General features: G+C 44.1%; 1 protein-coding gene across 1 annotated transcript in view; it reads left to right on the forward strand.

Moving 5' to 3' along the window:
• The first annotated feature begins 7,367 nt into the window (after positions 1-7,367).
• LOC125331817 (high mobility group protein HMGI-C-like) overlaps positions 7,368-12,792 on the forward strand; it is a 45,412-nt gene continuing 39,987 nt past the window's right edge. The window contains exon 1 of the mRNA XM_048316199.1: positions 7,368-7,414. The gene's annotated coding sequence lies outside the window, so the exon portion shown is untranslated. The remainder of the gene's footprint in view (positions 7,415-12,792) is intronic.

The following is a 12,792-nucleotide window of genomic DNA, read 5'->3' on the forward strand; positions in this document are numbered from 1 at the left end:
AGGTTCACATTTGCCAGGGGCACTCTGCTGGGGCTCAGCCAGTGAAATGACCCTTCCACACTCACAGAAAAGCCCTGCACACACGACAGTGCAACCGTGGTGTAGTTGGAGGGGAAAGGACGTGTGGAGGTGAACAGTGAAATACAGCTGCAGGGATGCTGTAGACAACTGTCTCTCTGAGTCTGAAATGCTCCCCAGCTAAAGGGAGTGCATGAGTGCTATATGGTCTTTACGAATTTCTCCAAGACCCACATCAACTCTGGTGTTAGTGCCAGCTGATCTGAGACTGCTGAGGTGGAATGGAGGCCAGTGGCAGAAGGCTACCTTGCTAGTGAAGGTAACTCCACATACTCAGGTGACAACAGATGTTGCAAAACTTGTCACCAACTAGAAAATCTCTCTGTTTGCACATGCTTGCTGTGGAACATGTCAGGGAGATGCTGCCTGTGTAGTGGCAGGAGAAGCTCCTGTTGGATTTCCCTTTGATTGTCCCTTCCAAAGGGCACAGGCATTTGTCTTGCTTGCTTGCTTTCTCACTTGCTGTTCTATCTTCTAACCATTCCAACTGCCCATCTGCTTTCGAGTTGCTCATCAGTTTTCTTGCCTAGGATGTGAATCAGCAAAAGCACTTCATGCACTGAAGTAATTTTTCTGTAATGGATAAAGAACTACTGCAGCCAGGTACTCTATTTACAGTTTAGAACACAAACAGTGTCCCGTTGTTACTGTAAGCACCAATCACTGCAGATGAGCAAAATGAGAATGACTTGGATGTAGGGATTTGCCTTTTAGGGAGCATATGGTATCAGTCAAGGCAGCATAACCCACAGACCAGAACACTCTTACGGGATGAGCCATACGCTTCTGGCTTGCCAGATGCTGGCTGAGTCTGGGCAAAATTGCTGAACAAGCAATAGTTTTTCACTTTTCTCTTTGTGGCAGGTTTCAGTGCTAAGTGGTTTAAAAACTCCATGCCCTTAGACTCAGACAGATCCAATGACTGCATAGAAATGCAATCCATGGGTAATGGAGAGGCTGTGACACTGTGTGTCAGAAAAGGTCCTTCTGCCAATAATGCCTACAGGTGATTCCCCTTTAGGCCTAGGCAGCCTGGGACTCCGGCTTACTATCTAAAGGAGGTGCATGTGATTCAACTGTTAATCGTATCCACCTCTAGTGCCCTTCTCTGCAGGGTCATTTAATTCTTAGAGGCAGCCATCTCATCATGGAGCCATCCTGCTGCTGCAGCCCACCCATCAGAGTGACTGTGGATCCAGGGAATTACTGGAATGGCTGAACAACACCCAGGGAAGCTCCTGTGCTGACGGCAAGCTCCGAGAGCCAGGGTATGCTCCAGCGGTGCGAGGCATTGCTGGGCACAAGAGCCAGAGGCTCCCACCCTTCGGGCCCGCTCGCCGGCAGGACGCGCCCCCCAGCCCGGCCCACATGGCCCGCGCTGGCCCTTTAAATGCGCCAGTTGCCGCCTAGGCCTTAGGAGCCATTTGGCGGCTGGGTCCTGTTTGTTTTGTGCCTCTCCTGTGCTGGTAAGCAACTAAACCTGCTTTAATACCCTTTCTTTACTTGCCCTGAAAGAGTTGGTGTTTTGTTTCCCTGAGGTATTTGTGTTTCTGAACAAAAGAATGGATGTAGAAAGGGAAGCTCTAAGGGTTCCCCAGCCTGTAGTTTCCTGTTGAGGTGATGTATGGTTTGCTAAGAGAGGAGTGCTTTAACCTAACGTGTCTCCCGGGAGTTGAGGGTTCTGGTCAATATTAAAAGTGTTATTCTGGCAGAATATCTGCCCCATACCCTGGTTAAAGTGAAAAAGCTATCCATAAAACCCCAATGCTTGCCACATTTATAATGTTCTTTATCACTTCAGAATGTTCTCCACAGTTGTATCATATTTGCCTCGTATCACCAAGCTTCTAAATTTGCGATAACTGGCACCTCTGTAATTATAGAAAATAAGTGTTTCACAGTGTTGGGCACCCTAGCAGGAAAAAACTCTTAAGTTGTACTCTTGGCTTCCCCACAAGTGTTTTATCTTCTACTCACTGGTTGATTTGTGGAGATGTGGGTACTGTTTCAGCTCTCCAACACAGGTGCTGAACTCCTTGAAAGGGCTGTGAGTTTCCAGAGCTGTATAAAGGAGCATCATTATTATGTCTATTTTTATAGATAAGAAAAAGCATGTTTGCAGCAAACAACAAAAAAAGTATTTCCCAGCTTTAAATGGGATGTACAGAAAAAGGTATATTGCTCAGCTATTACAGTACCTCATATCAGTGAAATATAGGGTGTTCCTCAAGTTGTATTACAGCTGCAAAATCTGTTTCCTGAAATATAAGGCATGCCAGCCAGTTTGGATGTAAATAATAAGCACGTCCATTGTTAGCTTTTTAGAGGCACGGGGAAGCCATTTAGTCCAGTGCCATCTTGAACCTTCAGTCTCTGGGAGTAACTGTTGGGTGTTTCTGTGCCCTGGAAATTTAATTTATCTGTAAACAGGTTTCCTTTGCTCCACTTTGGGCTATTCTCTCAAGAGAGGTTAAGCTGTACTTCAGGCAGCAATGAGCCCTGAGAACAGAAATTTATTGAGAGTTTCATAGCAATATTAATCTGGAGCAGGTATCTGCTTCAAAACATTATAAGCCAGGTCTCCTAAAATCAAGGTACTGACTTAAAATCTCTGATATTTACTAAAGTATACACACTTAGAGAAATGACATTTAGTTTCTTGAGCATAATAGACATACAAAGGGTGAAAGTGACATACAACACTCTCAGGTTTTTTTCATGGTTTCCTTTTCAGTGCAGTTATTCTAGCCATTTTATTTAAAATTAAATTACTGTTTAATTATGTAATCCAGACACTAGAGCTTTAATGAAAGGGTCAGGTATGGCTATATCCCTTATAAAATAGGTGAGATTTGACAGAGCTGTTTTAGGAATTTGCCTGGATTGTTTTTCAGGCTCCTTTCCTCCCCGGTGAATTTATTGTAATTAAGAACTAGTGCTGTGGGTGCACTGTTGGATTGGTATCAGTGTTTAGCTGTACCCTAAAAATAAACATGTGCAGAAATTTATTATTCTGCCTGGCAGGGGGTTTGATCTGGGAGAGGGAGCAGACTTTTGGGGACAGCAGATGAGCTGGGTTTTAATGGAGTTGGTTTTTGCTCAGGCTCTGTAGTTATAAGTCTGGAGGCCACTGTCATAAGCAATATCCTCTCTCATGCTCCAGGGGGATGGGATTTTATGCAGGAAACACTGCCATTTTCAACAAGCAAAGGAAATTGTTGTTGCCCCATTACAGATGGGCCTACATGTAAAGGACCTACAGCAAGAAAAGACACAGGAGCATCCAAGTGAAAAGATAGTTTTTTCATTCCCTATGTGAGACCTACAGCTCTCAGGAACATGAGTTAATTGCAGAGCAGTCAAGAAATGAAGCAAATATGGAAATGTATAGTACTGTACAATCTGTAGTCTTCTCACTTTGTCCACCCCCTTCCCTCAAGTCTGAGCACTGATCACAGCAAAGTAGTGGGATTTTTATTTTTCCTTCTTTGCTGATCCTGTCAAACCTTCCATGTCCCAAACCCCATGTGTATAGCAGAGCACCTGCTGGAGCTGGCAAAGGGCAGTCACAGGGGACACTCAGCAGCATCCTCACTGTGAGCTCTGCTACATTGGATGAAGAGACAAAAGTAAAAACTCAGAGGAGGAAAAGCATTGGGTTTATTTTAGTATCATGGTGCTGGTATGGTTGTCAGTATTTCTTGGAATATGTACCCATTACAAGATGTGTTCTTTATGAATTTTTTATTGATCTTGCCTCAGTGATGGTAATTAATAGTATTTTCATCCAAAAATGTCACCTCTGCTAATAACTCTGAATTTTTCCCTGTCTATGCTTCTGTTCCTGCAATCCCTGGAGAGGATTGATATGAGGGGAAGCTGAATCTGAGGGGGAATGTTCTCAAGGACCACACCATCACCATATGTGACTCCATTAACCCAATCAAGTTCCTTTATTACCACCTCTTATTGTGGTGGCATTTTGCATCTGTGAAGTGGGGGCATCTCTGTTAGATCTGTGCTTGGATGACAGGAAGGGGTTTCTTATTTCAAAGAATTCAGTGCCTAATGAGCTGTGGGATTGTATCAAACTGTATTCAAAGATTATTAGGACTACAGTGCTTGGAGACTGAAGTATTTTACAGCTTTTAGAGGAATATATAAATGCCATGTTTATTTCAGAAGGACTCTGCCAGATTTCATCTCTTGGGCAGAGAGGCAATTACTTCCTAATCACTAATCAAACAAAAGGTGATGCACCAGCAATACATCACCTGCTACCTACGGCTTGCCCCTCCTAATTTGTGTGTTGAAATGCAGTCTCTGCTGGTCTATCCCTTAGTATTAAGGCAAGAGGGAAGCTGCAGTTCAGCAGTGGATTTTAACTTAAAGCAGATTATTCATCAGAACTGGAAGACTTGTTTTCCAATCACTTGCTAGAATTGGAAAAATTTTTTTTGTTTTTTAAAGTGCAAGCTCAGAGCTGTATATTCTTTAGCTGACTACCTTCTTTATGGAGCTCAAGGTAAACTGAGGTACCTAAATATCTTTTTGAGCTGTCTTAAACACCCACTGGAGAGGAAGAATAAACTGTGTGTGTGTGTGTGTTACTGCTCTGCCTGTGAGTCTGCAGCTAAAGCACTTTTAAAGTGCAATGCTATGAAGGGTTAGGCTGTTTCTGGAGTGAGAAATTCTCCAAGCGCTGGGTGGGATACCAAGAAAGGAGAACCAGCTGTTGTCAAATGAAATTATTTCCCTCCAATTTCTCTCTTGGATTAGGAAAAACTTCAAGGAACAAGGCAGTTTGGCATTGTTTTGTCTCTGAAGCTGAGAGAATTTCTAGGATATCGGTTGAGAGAACCAATCAATAAGTAAATTGATTGAAGATGAAAATGAATGCTTTTTGCTTTTGCACATCAGAAAATGGGAATGTTGTGTGGCTCCATTTGCTTGCTGTGGACACAGCCATTGGTGTCTGCCAGCAAGTTGGCAGTGCTGGATATGTTGCTATGTTTGAGAGGGGAATATCCGTGTCTCCCAGTCACACTGTGTGTGCCGCTCGTGTACAGCTACCTGTTGTGCCCCTGCTCTGCCTGCAGGCCTCAGCCAGCAATCCTGAGGTGCTGGGGTCAGAATTAACAGCCTGCATCAGAGCCTGTGCCCTCAGCAGGGATTTTTCTCATTAACTGATGATGAAGTTCTGTTTCCTAATAGGTTTGCACGTGGTTGTGTGGATTCTCCATGAATGATTATATTACGTGTGTATCCCCAAAGGATTTGTGTATTGGTTTTCAGTAGGTGTGTAAAACTGTGCTGCCAATTTTGCACAAAAATATTTAGATATACCTGGGACTGAAGAGGCAAACTGGAAATACTTGTGTAATAATTACTCATGGAGGGCCAGCATCTGAACATGTCAGAAATTAATTTGGTGGAATGTGTATGTGATTAGTCTGGATGCTGATGCTATCTTGATGAGTACTTTCCTTCATTTTAACTGATTCTTTTTCATGAGGAGTATACAACAACACTGTAATGTTGAGTTAATGAAGGTTGGGTTTTATTTTAGGGGACATATATATAATTGCAGGGAAATAAAACATCTGTGCAATGTATATTGCATATCTGTATCTGTCCTTAATTGTTACAGTTTTTATCTTTGCATTTTCAGAGCTGGAGACTGTGGAGTGTTATTGAATCTTTATTGCTTCTAAGATCCTAGATTGATATTTGGAAATAGTGAGCTTCATAACATCACTGATCTGATTTTGCTTTCTGTGCAATGCAGCTTTAAATTTCTAAAGAGTCAAAGCTGCATCTTAAAATAAGATGCGGGTGCAGACTCCACTTCCTGGAGCCTTCGCTTTTGTTCTTTCTCGTTTTTAGTTTAAAATAAGTCATTCGGAATAAAAGCCTATTTTTGTTCTTCGTGGGTGGAAAAAAACTTGGCTCGCTCAGTTCTCATCCTGTGCACATCAGCGTGATGTATGTACACCCAGTGTTGGTATCTGGGAGATACCAGATAAAGCCTTCAGTTACTTTGATCTACTAGTCATGTGTTAAAAGTAGGAATAAAAGTTCCTTTCTAAAATAGAGATTTTGAGATATTTGCAGTATTGTGCTTTCCATCCTTGTGCATTTTATAAATGTAAGAGAATAATGTGGAGGGACTACTTGGGCCATTGCACGGAGCAGGCTATCCTTACTGCAGAACAGAGATTTTGTAACATACGAACATGAAACACAAGGCCTTAGGAGAAGGTGTGCTGTGCCCAGCTGAGGGGCAAGTGGAATTTCTGTAGTCCTCAGAAGTTATCTTTAAATTACAGAAACAGAAAATAAAGCTCGTGAGGTCATTTCTTCCTTTCCTTCTGTTCTCCAAGGCAGGGTTTTTAATACTTAAACCATTTTTGACAGATGACTGTTTAGCCCATTCAAAAAAATTCAAATTATGTACAACTTCCCAAGGCAATCTATTCCAGTGTTCAACTGTCCCAATCATTATCCACATTTAATCTGTGGAGGAAAAAGGCTGACATAGCCTTTCCATACAAAAGGAAGGGACTTTTAGAAAATACAGGATCTTTAATTTCAGTGGGCTGTTTCTCCTGTGATGTGTTAGATGGTTCCTTCCCAGCAGACACAGGTGTGGCACTGCTTGGGCATTTCCAGAGCTGTTTGTAAGCTTGAGGGCTTAGGAACTCACCCCTCCTTATAGTGTGAGACCAGAGCATGGGTGCCAACACATTCCTTGTTCTCCCAGAAATTTTGTATAGCTAGAACTTAGGAGTGTGGTCCATTTTTCTGGGATTTCTGGACATATGCAGGACATTCACAATAAGCATGAGACCCTTGAGGAGGGCAGGACAGCAACTTGTGAAGAGTGACTGCAGCTGCAGGGATTTTTAGCACCCACCTGTAATGTATGCAGGGAGGGGAGGGAGAAAAAGAGAGGAAGGGTATTAAAGAGGAGGGATATTAAAAGCATTCACATAAGGAAGAGCTGGCAAAGATGCACAGGAAGGGACTTCGAGTCCTCGTAGCTGTGTGCTGTTGTCAGAGTAGAAATGCAGAAGCTCAGTGCAATTTGTGTTTGTGTCAGTTCCCCGGTGCAGCAGTGCTGTGATGTGAACTGGCTCTGCTGATGTGTAAGCTGTCACACAGGGTGTGTTTCAGCCGTGAGTTAGAATTCTGTTACATTTGGGTAGGATGCTGGAGGAGTGGTCCAACAAGATTGTTCAGGATCAGCAGCTGATAAGCTTGTTCTGCGGGGCGGGAACTGTCACTGACTTTGTGCTGTACCTGATCCACGCTCTGTGCTGCCACCAAACAAACTGTAAGAGGAATTACATTATTTTTCTTACGAAATTTGTGCTGACAGGGAAATCTGCAGGTGTAGGAAGGTGTGCTGTTAAGGTTTGTACTGTCACAGCTGGGGGGGGGGCAGGGGACAGAGCTCTTGACACAGCTTGGATGAAAAAAGAACTTGCTATGCTACCTTGCTCTTAAGATAGCTGGATGTCTCAAAGAACAGTTAAGTGTCTTTGGACAGTGGCCATCTGGATTTATTCAGATGCTGGGCTAGAGTGAATAGGTGGTCTTGTGCTGTTTAGCAAGCTATTACTGGAGATTTGGAATCTGAAGCAGACAAAACCACCTGAGACCCTGGATGTGTGCACTGGCTGTGATTTTTGGGGTTTTTTTTTTCCACCTGTGTGCCTCGTGTCTGTCCCAAAACAGCTTCTCTCAGGTGGCCTGAGAGCTCTCCCTAGCCAGTACCTTTGGTTTTCTTGGTGGAGGAACAATGTATGTGAACATTCAGACTTTCTGCCCCTGCTGTAGCTCATGCAAAGGGGATACTGAGTTGGGAGCAGCCCAGAGCTGTGTTCCAGCACAGTCTCTGACAGGGAGCTGGTTTGTTAATGTTTTCCTGGCATCTTGGACTAGCAAGCTGTTCTCAGCTTTCAAAACTTTATTGTTGAAATTTTAACTGATGACTGTTAAATTTCACTGTTGCATTTGGTTTGGATCTGCTGCAAATTAAATCTGACTTCCCGAACCACTCTTTACAATGCTGTCTGCTGGAAGAGATCCGAGAGCACTGCCTGAGCCAATCTCTGGGTCAGGTTGCTTTCCCTGAGCTCTCTTTGTGGCTGAAGTAGATAAAATTTTCCCTTGGTTCTCATTCTGTCAGGTGTTTTAAGAGCATCTATAATATTTTAAATAAAATGGCAAAATGGAGTAAATCTAATAGCTAGCTCTAGGTTATACAAATACCTTAGACCTGAGAGTATTTTTTAGGTACAGAAGGGTTAACTGCACACAGTTTCATACTTGAATGGAAAAAGAATGACACCTTTTTGTTATCAGCCGTTTTGGTGCTGTCTTTTTTAATCATTTCAGGCTTTGAACTCCTGCTCTGAAAGAGAGTCTCTGTCTCTTCATCTTCAGCGGCTGCCAGGTCTGGAGGCCTAATCAATGCAGGTTATTGATAGCAAATCAATTAATGCAGACAAAAGATCAAAATTAAGGGGCTTTCACTAAATTAATAAGTGATTCCAAGTCTTTTTAACGGAGTGCCTGAGATAAGGGCAGCTCAGTCTTCTGGGACAGCAGCCTCCAGTCCTGTTTCCAAAGACAATCAGCTGGAGGGAGTGAGCTGTGCTTTTTACATCTTTTCCTCCATTTAAATAACCCGTTTTGTTCAATAGGAAGTGCTTAAAATCTGAGTCCAGCAAGGTTGCCAGGAAGCAGGTCCTAACTGAAAAGAGCAGATTTATCTACAGAAGGGTGTCATGGTCTTGTTCAGCTGATTGCAGGAGGACCAATTGTTTCAAAAGCCAAATTTATGTAAGATCCCAGCCAACACCAGAGTTAAGATTTGCTTCAGTAGCAAATATATCTGAAACTGAGATAGAGATGCCCACAGAAGCAATCAGATGCAAAATAACTAGAATAATGTGGAGTTCTTGCCAGACCCAGCCCTTCTGCCCTGTGGTAGGCCCTCCTGGAAGAAGGTGGTCAAGGCTCAATCCAAACTACTTGCAGACAGTGTTCCTGAACAGTTCCCTGCCAGGAGTGTCAAACCTAAGATGTCTGACACTGTGGGGCTGGGATGTGCTACTGCCAGTACATCACAGCCCCATCAGCCTCCCCCAGGTGACTGGATAGAGACTTGGAGGCTAGGAGCTCCCTACCAGTTAGAGCAGCTTTTCCACCTTTCCTCCTGCTTTAACCAAGGGAAACAAATGAACTGTGCCATGCAGGAAGAAGACAGAGCATCTCTTACAGTTTCATGTGTGTAGTGCTGCCTGCTATTTCTGCTTGTTTTCCTGCTTAATAAGAAGGGCCACTCTTTGAAATGCCAGAAGCTCTCCTGCTGTGACAGTAATTAACAGGGATGGAGGTGGAGCTGGGAAGCGGATTACAGAAGCACAAATACAGTGTGTAGCTCCCTGAGGATGAAGAGTGGCTCAGGTCACTCCGTGAGTGTCACTTGCACTGTGGTGGAAACACTGGCTCCCTGTTTGGGCCTATCTGGGTTCAGTCAGGTCCTTGTGCCATTGGTGCTTGGCACTGTCCAGAGGGGCTGGATGCTGTTCCCAGGTGCTGAGCAGGCTCTGGGGGCTGGGAGCAGAGGTGATGGTGCTCTGCTGGCATGTTCAAGGTGCCCCAAGAATGGATCCAGTGGTCTCGCTTTCTCTGTGCACTTGATCCTATGATGCCAGAGCAAATTCTGAATTAAATTCCTGTAGGTTTTGGTTGTAAGCCTAATTGCAAGCCATTATGTGTTAAAGAATACTTTTAATATGCTGAAAGATTTCTCTAAAATGGCTGCGGCTTCCAAAACTCCTGACTAGAAGTTTATGCCAGAAGTGCTAATATTTGGATGAATATATGGAGATTTACAAATGTAGCCTTTGTCATAGCCATGTCTGTGACATCAGTTGTACCTGAATGCCAAACTTTACTGGATCAAATTTCATATAATCAAAGGTTCATCTTTGCTTTTGCTGCTTTGTCTACTGAGCCCTGCCTGGCTGTTACCACTCATTGCCTGTTCTGTTGCTGGCACTGAAATCCAGTGTGTTACCTTCATCTGCTTTCCCCTGGACTTAAAACAGCAACACAGCTGATGTTTGTTGGTTTAGCCCACTGGTGATGATCTGCTCCCTTCACAGCGTTGTGGAGCTGGACATGTGGCATGGAGCAATGGATGTTGCCATTGCAGCCCCAAAGCCTGGGTCACATCTGAGAGAAGGACTAAGTTAACTTCCTACCCTAGATCAGACAGATGAATGGTAACGCTGAGAAGTGACTCTCTGAGGGTACAGTGCTGCTGTTCTTTGTTTCTGTGCCTGCTGGGAATGACTCTTTGCTATACTGTCTTGCTTGCTTCAGGCAGGGTTTGCAGCCCTCAGATGTGCAATCCTTTGCCTTTCTTCCACTGCTTTCAGTTTCCTCCTACAAACGCCTGCGCTGACTGTGGTTCTCTGCAGCCACATGTCTCAGTAACTGCTTAACCTAGAAATTCATTGCTAAAAAGATCTGACATCATAACACCCTGGAAAAAGACTTCTAACTCCCCTTCCCCCTCCCTGGTCCTTCTCTTTTCTTTTCCCAGGATATATGAAAAGCTGTAACTACTAAATCAAAATCTATTTGATTTTTGTACTCCCTTGATAACTGGGCGGCTGATCCCTATCACCCAGCTAAGGCTTATCTGCTGCCTCCAGCTGCCCTGCTGCAGCAATTGGTTCCTGCAGGGACAGCGCTGGGTTATAAAGTGAGACTGATATTGTGGTCAGGGCCTTTTGCTTTCTCACTGTGACCATTGTTGGTGATATGTTCCCGAGCAAGTGGCTTGGTTTTCTGGGAGAACTAGAAGGAAGGACTGGGCCTGTGGGATTTAGAGGTTCAGAGATATATTTTTAATCCCCTTATTACTTTTTTAAGTTGTGATGTCAGGGAATGTGGAGGGTCAACAGCATAGGCTAGAGCCAAGGTAATGGGTTGGTGGTTTTGCTTTAGCTCTTAAAGTTCCCAGGTGAGATCTTGGCCTTGTTAGGCAAGCACTGACCTACATGTGTGTTGTTCATTTCAGCCTGTTCTGAAAACACTTCTAGTAGAAGAAACTGCCGACTGCCGTGCTTGGTGTATTACTGCTAATTTTGAACTGTAATTGTATTTTTTCTGTGACTTTTCAATGAGTTTACCAGGGTGCTGAAGAGGCTGTATATCCATATCTGCACAGCTGGGTGTAGGTAGCTCACTCCCAGCTACATAACACTAGTAGGATGTGGGAATAAGAGCGTTTCCACCCCATCCCTTCTGGCTCAGTCATGTCCTAACTGCAGTGATTCAGCTATCTGGAGCCACTGGAAAGGCTGCAGTCATGTTAGCACCTTTTAATAAGCAAGATGGGAGTTAAGGAAGCAGGGACTGTCACAGCTACAACCATGCTGGTATTATTTAACTTGGTCAGCCATCATGTGTAATTAGAGTTCTGTTACTCTAATGGGGCACTAGCTTGAGGTGAGAGAGAGAACAGAGTTAAAGCAAATTGTCTTTCTTCCCTGGAACTAAGCCATCTGGGCAGCACACACAGCTTTTTTGGCAGTTTGGTTCAAGATTAGTTGGCAGTGCAGATAAAACTGCATTTTGCAGCCCCAAAGAGAAAAGTGATGCAGGGTAGTTCCTGCAATCGGTGTTGTAAGAAAAACGCTGAGCTAAGGGCAATAAGGCAGCTGGTGAGACTCGGCAAGTGACAGAGATCAGCTGCAAGAAGTACGAAAATAAAAAAATGAGGTAGTAATTATAAGAGCTCCTAAGAAAGGCCTTCCCTCTACATGCTTATTCCCAGCACAAGTCATTGGCCTATATATCCTGTCCCTACTTTGGCAGCAGCCGCTTTTATGGGGCAAAATAGAGGGTCCACAGCCATCCTGCCCCTCAGCTCTCCCAGCTGCTGCTTTGATGAAGTGTAAAGCCATCCCACACCTCTTTCATCTGCAATGATGTTTTTAACACTAGAACAGCCAGGCTGGCAATGTGTTTGTGTGGCCCTGCTTACAGGGGAAGGTGAGGCAGAGACTTAACTCCTCACTTGTCAGAGTCTCCCTCTCCAGACCTGTAAGTGTGTTGGTACTCTCCCCGCTTTGCTAACAAAACCTCCTGGCACAGTGATAGCCAGGCACTGGCAAGTTGCCCCAGTTTGGTGACAGCAATATTGTCTGATTCTCCTTGCTGGGTTGTACACATGAGCAGATCTGTTCACAAGTCAGGTTGTTTCAAAACTCTTACTTGTGTCTAATAACTAATAAAAATGAAATAGTGTAAGAGCAAGTTGAGTACTCCCAGACTGGCTGCTTGCTGGATCGGGGTGTTCTCTGTGATGTGAACTTACACAGCTGAGTTATAAAACCTTCAGCTAGGCTGATAAATATTATTTGGCAGTGCTCCCAAGCACTTGCATTGACCACTGAGATAAATGTAGGATTTTCTTGCTTTCAAGTGGGTAAAACTGTTGCAGTTGGTGGTTTTTGCAATGGCCTAGAGCAAGCCAAAGTCCTAATGTCCTGTGGAGCTCCATAGCTTGACTCTGATGCTGACACTTGGACATCCAACAGGATCAGCTGGATTATCTGAACCGTTTTCTGCTACTGAGTGGGTTACAGGCCCCTTCTCTGCGCCCAGGTCTTGGAGAAGGAGGCA

Source organism: Corvus hawaiiensis, chromosome 11 (genome assembly GCF_020740725.1).
Source record: "Corvus hawaiiensis isolate bCorHaw1 chromosome 11, bCorHaw1.pri.cur, whole genome shotgun sequence".
Taxonomy (NCBI): domain Eukaryota; kingdom Metazoa; phylum Chordata; class Aves; order Passeriformes; family Corvidae; genus Corvus; species Corvus hawaiiensis.